Below are 12,944 nucleotides of genomic sequence, written 5' to 3'. Positions count from 1 at the left end.
GCTTTGCTCACATGCTGACCCTTGGTCTGTGAGAAGGCACCCGCCACAGTCGAAATTTCCCTTGAAGACTATTTTAAATGAACTTGATCTCTCAGGAGATTTGGCCTTTCTTCCTTGGAGCCATTCATCCGCACAAATCACTTTTTATAATGGAGACTCTCCTTCAAACAGCATTCTGTGGGCATCTTCCATCGTGTCCCACTCAGCTGCTGCTGCCAAAAAGACCCCAAACCGGACTACTGTCTGTCAGGAATCTCTGCTGTCCAGCAATCCCCAGTGCTCTACTGGGCAAAAAGTTATGACATGTACCAATCCTGATAGGCTGACATCACATCCCTAAGTTGGACAACAATTGGTCCTTTAGACAATGCCAAAATGCTCTTACTACCAGGACGCACTGCTTTTACAGAACACTGCTAAAATACAAATACCTCACAACATAGTAGTAGAAATCTTCCTCAGGGCATTACATAAACCAAATGTCTTTTTTTAACAGTTTTCCAATGTTCATTCTTGATTAATATGTTTCATAAACTGATATAGCAAATTTGAATATGAACCATCATATTTGCTAATATCCAACCAAATTAATATAATCTTCATGTCATTTTAACCAGTGAAGATTTCATCTCGGTCTTTCATTTGAATAACTGGGTAATCTGACTTCACATGACATTGATCGAGCTTCAGGAATCAGAACCTATGACAAGTATGATAACTTCTGGTAAAAATAGTCTTGCTGTTTGGTGTTGCAATACTTTTTTTTATTACTAATTTTTATTGCAACACCAACAAATTACATACAATACAACCGGTTTCTGATTACATTTTGACTGTTTAACCCAGCCACCCCCCAACCCTCATCTCCACTCCCCTATCCACCCCTCTGTCTCCCCTCCACCAACCAACTGAATAGTAGTGCATACCCAGACAGAGCATTCCTATTTTAACAGAAGGTCTTTTAAGTTAGATATCAGATTTGTCCACATTACGATTGTGTTTGGTCATGCATCATTTACTCTTGCTGATGATAATTCCAGGTAAGAAATGTCCAAAAAGGTCCGAAGCCAGTGAGTATTTGAAATATCACGAAGAGGTTTCCAATGCTGGACTATAATCTTCTTAGTTGCAGTCAGGCTTGCCAGCCAGATTTTGTGTATCCTTTCCGTAAGGGAAAGGTGGGAGTCATCATTTAGAAGATGTACAGCGAAGTCCATTGGTAATCGTACCCCGTTAGTTCTGTAAGAGTACTGATAACCTTCCCCAACAAACCAAAAACCCTTGGACATTCCCATACAACATGTATAAAAGAGCCAACAGTTCTGTGGGGGCAAAATGAACAATATGGGTCAGGAACCAATCCTATTTTATGTCTAATTCTTGGTGTTAGATATGCTCTATGACAGAATTTCAAGTGTATATACCGATGTTTTGGGTTTTTTGAAGCACTGGCAGCATTATCCCAAATTGCATTCCAGTCTAAGTCTTATCCCAATTCAGATATGTCCCTATTCCAGGCTTTCATTCCTGATGTGGACATATATTTCTGGGAGTTTAATTTATCATAGACATATGACACTATCTGTCTTGAAGCACTCTCTATCCGATCTAAAATGGCATGGTCCTTTAAATCTGACCCCAGGGAACCCTGTAAGCTTTACAAGCTGATCTTACTCTAAAGTAGAAGAAAACAAAGTGTTTATCAATATTATATTGAGATACCAGTTCTTGAAAGCTAAGGATAGTACTTGCCCCATTAATATCTTGAAGAGTAGTAATACCTTTATCCTCCCAAGTTCTGTTAGTGAATGGTTACTCCCCAGATAGAAGATGATTATTGTTCCGTAATGGAGATGATTTACACCATACGTTTTTAAATTTTAGGAATTTTTCTGCTGCTTCAAACACTTGGAAGCATATGGATTAAAATTGGTCCACAATACGAATCACATTTTTTGGTAGACATACCTATAAGGAGAGAGTCCTTCAACTCTATTGGTGCTATTAGCTGTGTTGCAATACTTTTAAATCACAAGAAGAATCAGTCTTGGAGGCTATACAGGAGAGCCATGATCACTGCTGATATTGCTGTTGGGAGACCATGTTTTATGCCAGCTCTGAAGTTTTGATATTTAAATACCCCTTCCCTAAATAGATCAGAAGCTCTGCTGAGGCCTTGAAAGTGGTAGTGAATTTCATCATTAATGCCTGCCTTCACAGTTGACTTCACAGATTTAGGAAGCAGACAATATTTTTAAGTTTTCAAAACAACAAAATATATTTTTAAGATTAGCACCATCATTACTTATAAAGCACCTCTTTGATCAATACATTGGGTGGACATTTATTTTTTTTTAAATTCTAATTGTATTCTTTCCCATAAAAATCCTGTGTAATTTATGCTTTATGTATATTTTTTGTTGTGAGTGCTGCTTGTGTGAAGCTATGTGTCTGTGATACTGCTGAAAATATTTCACTGCACTCGGGCACATATTTACTCATGCATACAATAAACTTGACTTTGACTTGAAAGCAGCACCCAACTCACTATTAGAAAAAGCAGACATAGAATTATACTATGCTCTACATTTGACTTCACATCCCATACTCCCAAAGGCTATATGAGTTTGAAATGGCATTGTTGTTAGTTGATCTCTAACCCTACTTCTCCCACATACATGCTCAGAATTTATGAAATTTGCTCATTTATTTTGACGAAGGCTTGGTTACTTTTCTGGTTGACTGCCTGAATCTAGTTTAAAATGTCTTGCAGAAAATTACTTGCTGCATTAAAGTGGATATAGATAGATGTTTTTACTTCGCCCCAGGACTTGCACTGCTGCTCAACCAGGACTGTAGGGACTAGAATACTGGGGATGGAAAAGTGACCCAGATAGCTTTGCTTTTTTCAAGCCTCTGTTTTGAAAGCTGATAAAATTATATTGGATTTTAGGATTTTTGTCCTATCAGAAGTTTTGCTGTGTTAAATAATAATAATAATAATAATAATGAATAAGTGCTTTATTGATCCCAAGTGGGAAATTATTTTGTTACAGCAACATTGAAAACCACTTAGCAATAATAATAATAAATGTAATAATATTAACTAATTGTGAAGTACAGAATAATAATACACAATAACTTATCAGTGTGCAATCATGTAAGAAATTTTATAACCATGATTAATAATACCATAAATAATACTGTTAATAATAACCATAAATAATACCATAGCAGCTTTGAAATTAGCAATAAAATGATTTTAAGCACTCTTTTTATTTGTATTTTTCTGTCAGAGTCTTATTTTGTAGCTGAGTTCTAGGGGGACTGTTGAATTTTTCACTAGCTTTCAGGCTTCAACTATTGAAGGATTCACTCACAATGGACAGAATAGACAAATCGATTTTACTTTATTTCAAGCTGAAGTGTTATGTTTCTGCAAAGAGCCCTTGGCAGCACTTCAAATGATGGCCTTCAAAAGTCATCATATAACAGTGCTATATTGTGAGGGACTGAAATCAAAGACACTATAATATGAAGCAAATGTTTTAACCTCTTTTACCAGGTTATACACAACTGGCATATTTCACATTAATATGATTAAAATATTACGTGTTGATCGTAATGGAGACCAGATAGGTACAGCACCAGATGACTGACAAAAATATTATTAGCAAAGTTTACAACTATCAAATTGCTAGAAGATTATGCTAGAATAGACTGCGGCTAATTTTGTACTCAAGCCTTTCAAAATTCCCTCAATTCTACTCTACTCATGTATTTGCTATTTGAAAAGGATGTCCCCGGCTAATGCCAGATAAAGGTCCTTAATGGATCCACTGGCACGGGAAGCAGCTAAGCAAATTGGACGACCTGGCCTAATAATTAATTAGAACTCTGAACCTGTCCTTTTGCTCCATCACTAAATTATACTTTGCAGCAGACAACTCTAGCTTAGCAAGGATTTTCTGGAGTTATTGCTCCTCAGGTGAGAAGATCTATGGCACGAAGTGACATCCAAGTAACTTAGAGCCAGCCAGGAACCATCTATATTCAGCCCAGTTAATTATAAGTGTGGAAAAGTTATGAGCAGGGAGATAGGGCTTGTAACATCTGATCCAATATATTCTTCAATGGACACCTTTCTTAATAGTTTCCTATATGAGAATTTTGTACTATTTTAAATCTGTAGTTGGTTATTGCATTGTTCTGACTTTGTACATATTTCTGTTTCTGATAATGATTATTAGAACTCCAGTTCCCATAGCTGCATATTCTGTTTGTTACTTTCAAGTTTATTTTGGACAACATTGGTGGCATAGAGAGGGGAGATTTGCAGCTTGGGCAACTGCCAGTCTTCCATAAAAAAAACTTTCCAAGGCGCAAATGCATGGTCTATTGAGACTAACGGAGGCCTACATTTTGTACCGGAGGCTATTCTCTAGCTGCCAATCTGTGAAGCAGAACAGACCTAAAGTCTATGCCTTAGATGACAGATCTTGAGCATTCCCCCTCCCCTCCCAATAATGTCATGGTCTTTGACAGCTCAATAACAACAATTATAAGCAATTCAAAAGAATTTAAATAATTGAAATATTTTAATTATTATTTTTCAAACAAATTTAAAGCTTCAGGAACAAGTTAAAGATGAAGATAAAGTAAAATTTAAAAAACCATTAACTTGCATTCATCTTGTCATATTAATGTTGGAATGAATTGATGACTCACCACCTTGAGAACAAAATTGAGAATCTGGATGTGAAGTGAATCTAGCTCTTCAGCTTTGGTCATTTAAGCTCCATTCTTCAATTTCAGCTGTGCAGTAGTAGATGAGCAACTCTAAGGCATTCAGCTTGTTCTTGCATGTTCATGTGCACAAGTCATTGAAAAAGTGATCCAGACATTGCAACTGGCAAAAAAATAGTTACCATCCAGTCAGCTAGTACTGGAATATTGTTCCAACACTGGGTCTTGTAAAAAAGCTACCAACAGCTTCTGGACCTGTATTGACTTGCCGCCTGAACCTATCTCAGTCTTAAATGAGAAGGCCATGTGTGATACCAGAATCTGGCATAACCTATAATGCCATGTAAAGGGGCTCCAAATGCTAAAGAAAAGATCTAGCAATGGGTTAAGCCAGGTTCCTAGGCTTTACCAGCTGTCAGGTCTGTCAAGGATACTGAATATTTTTTTATGTCCCAAATATCTTTCCCCATCAATCCCTCTCCATTGAATTGAATAGGAGGCAGATTTCTCCAGCATAACTTAATGGAAAAACGCATCAATGCAGCTAGATTTTACATGAGTCGAACACTGGAGCACAATCGAGAAAATCTCACCAGCAAGTTTGCAAAGCCTGTGTTGGGTAAGAAGCCTGTGTTATAAGATTAATTGCTGGCAGTTCTGTATGGAATGGAAGTATTTTCCTGCAGTTCTGTATGGAATGGAAGTATTTTCCTGCAGTTCTGAGCATTGCTGTGGCAGCATACACAGTGCAAATCTTCATTCAGCAGGTATTGAAGATATGTAATTTTGTGTCCTGGAAGACTCTAGTGGCTCACAAATTGTGCTAATTGAAAACTGAAATCAATTTTTGGTCATTAATGTACTGAGGTGAAACGGAGATAGCACTGAAAAGAGGCACCCAGATAGAACAGCCCTCCAGGGTGAAGAATTCCTATTCTTCACTATGATCTCAAATATGACTTTGAATGACACTACAAGCTCAGAGGGCTGGATATACTACTGCCATTCTTAGATTCTTGTGAATCAGCTGCTGTATTTCCTATATTACATCAGCCAGTATACCTATTGTTTGTAATATCCCGTAAGTGAAGTAAAAAGTGCCTTCCTTTCTAATCTATTACCTTTGTAATAAAATAATTAACATTTACAATCCACTTTGGATAAAATGAATAATGGCACAGGATAGTTGAAAGTCAAGAAAGGATTGACTTAACTTCAGTAGAGCCTTCTCAGACTTCCTTTTCTCCCTGGTGTTAGCTTTAAACTAGAGGTTAGAATTGACAGATCTTTTTCAGTTGCAGGACTGCAGTATAGGATGCCACAGGGAAATGTAACCGACGTTACAGCAGAATGCATAAAGGAGTTATGACCTATTTGAACCATGATGGAGCATCACCAGTTTAATTCATATAAAGTCAATTGTGCAAAAGAATTGAGTCATCCATCTGAACAATGGCTTATAAGTCCTTTACTCGAATGTGAGTGTTTTTATAATAACTTGCTCCATAACAAAAATGATTATTTCATTGTATAAAGTGATAGAAAGCAGCCAAACCGAAAAGAAAACAAACAATAAAATTTAATGTAATGTAAATATAAAATGTCTTCTGGGATAATGGTAATTGTCATTAGGGACCCCTTAATTTAGATATGCATGTCTCTACTCAGAAATACATCTGCATTCTGAGAGCTAAACCTGGAATTGCAAACTTCTAAAGCTCAACAATCTGCTGGCAAGAGATTCCTTATTTTTCCGTCTCTATAGGGCTGTGCACTATTGCCTGAAACAGACCACTGCCTGGTAGAGGGTGTGGCATTACTGAGGTTTACTAATTACAGGCTCCTCCCTGATTATGATGTTTCAGTAAAGTTTCTGTGAACCATGATGGTATTTCCAACTTTGGATGAACTAGAGTAGAGGGCTTGATTGTGAAGATGAGAATTTCACATATATTCACATGTCCATTGAGCAGAATTGATAAATGAATTTCAGTCCTTGCTGCTGGTAACACAAGTTCCACTGAAGTTTCTGTCGTAACAATAAAAATAATAGGGATTCCCATTTATTCAGTAATAGGTTTTTGTTGATCCAAATTGGATGAATGATCATGGGTTTTGAGTTAGCTGACTGTAATGTTGCATAGGTTTTCATGATCCTTGCTGAATGAAAACTAGCAGTGGCATGATTGATTACTCATTTTGTACACTGTACTTTCGTTTCTCCATTAAACTTGATGGAAATTGAAAGTGGTTGAGGTTTATAATGTGTGTTTAACATTTTCTGTTGCAACTCTAGACCAGTGGCGAGATTTATCTCAATGTTGAAGTACTTTTGTCTATGGTATATTATTTCATTAATTTCCTTTTCTTGAGCTGAAGTACACAAGGCTAAGATTAGTTATTGTGACACGGTGGAACAGAAATCACCTGAGCCTATTTTGTGCTTCTCTGAATTGGAAATTCTGCAACTGGCTCCCTATGGCAGATGTGAAGATAAGCCTTATGAGTATTTTCCACAGAAGTATCTGATTCCTTGGAAACATTCGCAGTACCTTTTGTGTGCATGAAGAGACAATGTTGACTTCTTGCTCTGGCAGCAACTCTGGGGGTTGGGAAATGCTTCTCATTAAATGTTAGAGATACCTGACTTCCATTGATGGCCACTGCTTTGTTAGTCTGAAGACACCAGAGCACGTACAATAGACTTTGTGGTTAACATCCCCTAATTGCTATGAAACTGACTAAAACAATAAGAAGAGCCTCTTTAGATTTTGTGTTGCAGGATCTGTGGAAAATAACATCACTAAATTTCACATTAGATATTTTTTGTTCATTTTTGATCAATTAGTCCACAAAATCATATACCTGTCAGTCACTTGTTATTTCTTCCAATGAGGGAAAGGAGTTTTAATATGCTAATATATACCAAGAACATATGGAAAAGACAATAAACTGAAAGTACAAAAAGTATACAAAAAAGAAAATAAATAATAATAAATAAACTAACAATAAATATCAAGAGCATGAGGTGAATAGTTCTTGAAAGTGAGTCCATATACTGTTGTGGGAAGAGTTCAGTGATGAGGCAAGTGGAATTGAGTAAAGTTATCCTCTGTGGTTCAGCAGCCTGATGGTTGAGGGACAATTGTTCCTAAACCTGGTGGTGTGGGTCCTGAGGCTCCTATGCCGCCTTCTTGATAGCAGCAGTGAGAAGAAAGCATGACTTGAGTGGTGATGGCCCCTGATAATAAATGCTGCTTTCCTGTGACAATGCTCCATATAGATACACTCAATGGTGGGGAGGACTTTACCCACTACTCGGCCATATCTGCTACTTTTTGTAGGATTTTCCATGCAAGGACATTGATGTTTCCATACCAAGCTTTGATACAGCCAGTCAATATACTTGCCACCAAATATCTATAGAAGTTTCAGGTGTCAAGCCGAATCTTTGCGAACTTTTAAGAAAGTAGAGGTGCTGCTATGCTTTCTTTGGAATGGCACTTATTTACCACACTCAGGAAGTAAGTGCCATAACGGATAACACCGAGGAATATAAAGTTGCTGACCCTCTTCATCTCTGATCGCCCGATGAGGACTGGCTCATGGACCTCCAGTTTCCTCCTCCTAAAGTCTACAATCAGCTCCTTAGGTCTTGCTGATATTGAATAAAAAGTTGTTGTTGTGGCACCAGTCAGGCAGATTTTTAATCTTTCTCCTGAACACTGATCCATCACCATCTTTGACTCAGCCTGAGATGCTGGTGTCATCAGCAAAGCTAAATGTGGCATTGAAGCTGTGCTTAGCCAAATAGTCATACGTGTAAAGCAAGTAGAGCAGGAGCTACTTGTGGTGCACTTGTGCTGATGGAGATTGTGGAGGAGATGTTATTGCCTATCCGAACTGACTGTTGCCTGTAAGTGAGGAAATTGAGGATTCAATTGCGTAAGGAGGTGTTGAGGCCAAGAAGGTCTTGAAGCTTATTGTTTAGCTTTGAGGGGATGATAGTGTTGAATGCCAAGCTGAAGCCAATAAAGAGCATCACAAACAAGTAATTGTTGGTAAATTCATTGAATTTTACCCTGTTTATATTTGTTGGAATTTTTTAGTGATTTTAGCTTAAGCAATGATTTGATAGTATGATTTTTGAAGTTGAAGACATAATGTGGTGACTGGTAAAATAGTGTATAGAAAAAGAGATAATCTTGACTTAAACTGTACAACTTACAGTCAAGTGAATCATGAATTTATCTCCAATTGTTGCATTCTCAAAGTCAGTAGAAGGTAATGCTTGGTCTGTGTAAAACACAGTGCCATGGATTTCTCATGAGACTAATTACATTACAGTCATCTCCAAAGTTGTTTTATACCTGGGGCTTTGCTATGTTTATTGAGAATTTTGAATTTGTTTTCAAAGACTGCAACATTTGCCTGTGCATTTGATGAATGATGCTGAAGGTGTGTTATATATTGACTGTAAGAACCCTGGAAAGTATTGCGAGAACACATTAGATGAATATTATTAGTCCATGAGCCACTAAAACCACTTGCAAAGAAAATATTAGTAGATTCAATCCAAACCATCTAATTACATTTGCTCCTATGTGACAGTAATGAAGAAATGTTAATCTCATGTCCTCCCAGTGGGCAGAAAGAAGCATACTGGAAAAACTGAACTTAGCAAGTTGAAAGATAGCACATTAATTAAATTTTGTGAGGGCATCTATTCATAATATTTCAGAATTTGCACAAACTAAGTGATTTTTTTAAACTTAAAGATGCAATTGTTCAGTGCAGCATTTTTTTAAAAAGTGGGGAGAAACTGGCCTTGATTTCTTTGCTGTGGGAAAAATGAGGAAGGTGGACAGGTGTATTCCAAAAACAAAGAAATGGTCAAATGGCAAAATAGTGCAACCTTGGCTGACAAGGAAGTGTAGGCTAATGTACAAGCAAAAGAGAGGGCATACAACAAAGCAAAAATTAGAGGGAAGATGGAGGGTCGGGAAGCTTTTAAAAATCCACAAAAAGCAACTAAAAGAATAATTTGGAGGGGAAACATGAAATATTGAAAGCAAGTTAGCAAACAATATCAAGGTGGATAGAAAAAGTGGTTTCAAGTATATAAAAAAAGAGATAAGCATGAATATAGGACTGTTAGAAAATGAGTCCAGAGAAAAAAAATAGAGGACAAGGAGATAGCAGATGAACTAAATGAGTATTTTGCAAGAGACATTAGCAGTGTGCCAAGCGTTGAAGGATGTGAGGGAAGAGAAGTGAATGCAGTTACTATTATAAGGGAGAAGGTGCTCAAAAACCTGAAAGACCGAAGGATACATAAGTCACCTGGACTGGACGAACTGCACCCAAGGGTTCAGAAAGATGTAGCAGTAGGGTTTGTGGAGCCACCAGTAATGATCTTTCATAAATCTTTGGACTCTGGCATGGTGCCAGAGGACTGAAAATTACAAATGTCACTTCACTCACTAAGAAAGGAGGGAGACAGTGGAAGGGAAATTATAGACCAGTTAGCCTGAGCTCAGTGGTTGGGAAGGTGTTGGGGTCAATTGTTAAGGATGAGGTTATGGAGTATTTGGTGACACAGGGCAAGATAGGATAACGTCAGCATGGTTTCCATAAGAGAAAATCTTGCCTGATGAACCTGTTGGAATTCTTTGAGGAGATTACAAGTGGGGATAGATAAAGGGATTGCAGTGGATGGTGTGTATTTGTATTTTTAGAAGGCCTTTGACAAGGAGCCACACATGAGGCTCATTACCAAGTTAAGAGAGCATGGTATTATCGGAAAGGTACTAGCATGGTTAGAGCATTGGTTGAATGATAACAGGCAGCAAGTGGGAATAAAAGAATCCTTTCCTGATTGGCTGCCACTGACTAGTGGCGTTCCACAGGAGTCGGTGTTGGGACCACTTCTTTTTATGTTGTATATCAATGACTTAGATAATGGAGTAGATGACGTTGTTGCAAAATTTGCAGATGATACAAAGATTGGCGATGGCAGATGGTTTTGAGGAAACAGGAAATCTGCAGAAGGACTTAGGCAGATTAGGAGAATGGACAAGAAAGTGGAAATACAATGTTGGACAATGCATGGTCATGCACTTTGGTAGTAGAAATAAATGTGTGGACTATTTTCTGAATGGGGAGAAAGTCCAAAAATCTGAGATGCTAAGAGACCTGGGAGTCCTTGTGCAGAATGCATTAAAGGTCAACTTGCAGGTAGAGTCAGTGGTGAGGAAAGCAAATGCAAGGTTACCATTCATTTCAAGAGGACTAGAATGCAAAAACAGGGATGTGACATTGAGGCACTGATGAGGCCTCACCTTGAGTATTGTAAACAGTTCTGGGCTCTGCATCTTAAAAAAGATGTGCTGACATTGGAGAGGGTTCAGAGGAGGTTCACAAGAATGATTCTGAGAATGACTGGGTTATCATATGAGAAATGTTTGATTGCTCTGGGCCTGTACTCACTGGAATTTTGAAGGATAAGGGGTGAATGTTGAACGACTTAGACAGAGTAGATGATAGATGTGGAAAGGATATTTCCCATTGTTGGGGACTCTAGAACAAAAGGGCTCAGCCTCAGAATAGAGGGGAGTCCATTTAAAACAGAGATGTGGAAAAATGGTGGCTAAGTTGTGGTATTTGTTATCACATGTAGCAGTGGAGGCCAGGTCGTTGGGTGTATTTAAGGCAGAGATTGATAGATTCTTGGTTGACCATGATATTAAGGGTTACAGGGAGAAGGCCAGGGAATGGGACTGAAGGTGGAAAAAAAGGATCATTCATAATTGAATGGTGGAGCAGACTTGATTGATCAAATGGCCTAATTCTGCTTCTATGTCTTATGGTCTATTATCACACATCTTAACATAGTCAAATATAAAAGGACAATCCTTCTTAGTTAGGTGCTCTTTGAATCAACTGTCAGGACTCAGAGTTAATTGGTTGTCAAAAGGAGGAGTGGAATCAAAGGAGTTGACTAGTACAAGTGATCTACAAAATTCCCATGGTAACCTATGGAAGTGACAAAGCCCCACCCACACCAGCCAAATGGCAAAGCTTTTAAGTGATTTTGAATACTTCTGACATTCGGAAGCATATATAGACAATTAAAACATTTTATATCAATGAGATCAACAATATTAGACCAAAAGAGCATAAGACGTAGGTACAAAATTGCTTAAGATCTCTTGGTTCATTCAAAAAGTAAATCAAAAGCAAATCATTAAAATAAAACAGACTTCACCTTCATCATTTCTTTTCCCTTCACAGTCATACAATTCACAATAAAATTAATGTATTTACAGATTCTGTATCAGATCTAACATAATGCAATACCTCCTCAAAATAAGGAGAATACCAACAGGATTCAGTATAATTTTGGACTCCAGTACCATTCTAGTGCTGGGTTACATGGTCAATGAGTTGAGCCAGTATAATTTAAACATCCATGTGAAAATCCTGAAATTTAGCTGAGGAATGTAATTTGTTTTGGGCTAACCTAATGGCATTAACCAGTAAAAGCTAGACCAATAAAACAATGGAACTTCCAGCAGAAAATTGCCAATTATAATTGAGTTAATAGACATTAGCTAAGAACTTTAGTTGTCACATAGTCTTTAGGGTATTTTTTGTCCCTACAGTCCCAGCTGTGCTTCAGTATGTTATAACTCAGTGTTTTTGAGGCTAATGTTTGGTGTTTCTAATTTCCATTCTACTTAGCAACATTTGATTACAGTTATGAGAAAACAGGAGTGTTCAAGATGTGTATCAGAAAAAAATATTAAGCCAAAAATCTGCTCGCTCAGGTGGACATATCAGATTCCATAACACTGTGACAAAGAAGAAGAAGAGGGAGGTTACCCCATGTGATCTGGTAAATATTTATCCTTCAATTATCATTAGTAAAACAGATCATCTTGTCATTATAGCTTTACTGTTTGTGGGTGCTTGCTGTGCTACAAATTGACTGTCATATTTCCTGGGTTATAACTGTGACTGCATCTCAGAGAATAATTAATTGGCTATAAAGGACTTTGAGATGTAATAAATAAATTGTCTTTCTTTCTTTTACGTGTGAAATCTGCGAGATTGTTTTTACACAGAATGAAAACAAGAGGCAAACAGAGAACTAGAGCTAGAGACAATAATTGGAGCTTGTTAAGAATCCAAAACAA

General features: G+C 37.5%; 1 protein-coding gene across 4 annotated transcripts in view; it reads left to right on the top strand.

Moving 5' to 3' along the window:
- The window catches only part of fhit (fragile histidine triad diadenosine triphosphatase), a 942,594-nt gene that overhangs the window by 368,044 nt on the left and 561,606 nt on the right, over window positions 1–12,944 (top strand). The gene's annotated exons all lie outside the window — the stretch shown is intronic.

The sequence above is a fragment of the Hypanus sabinus genome, chromosome 19 (assembly GCF_030144855.1).
Source record: "Hypanus sabinus isolate sHypSab1 chromosome 19, sHypSab1.hap1, whole genome shotgun sequence".
NCBI lineage: Eukaryota > Metazoa > Chordata > Chondrichthyes > Myliobatiformes > Dasyatidae > Hypanus > Hypanus sabinus.
Note: the sequence above shows the minus strand (reverse complement) of the source record. Positions and strands in the feature narration are given on the sequence as shown.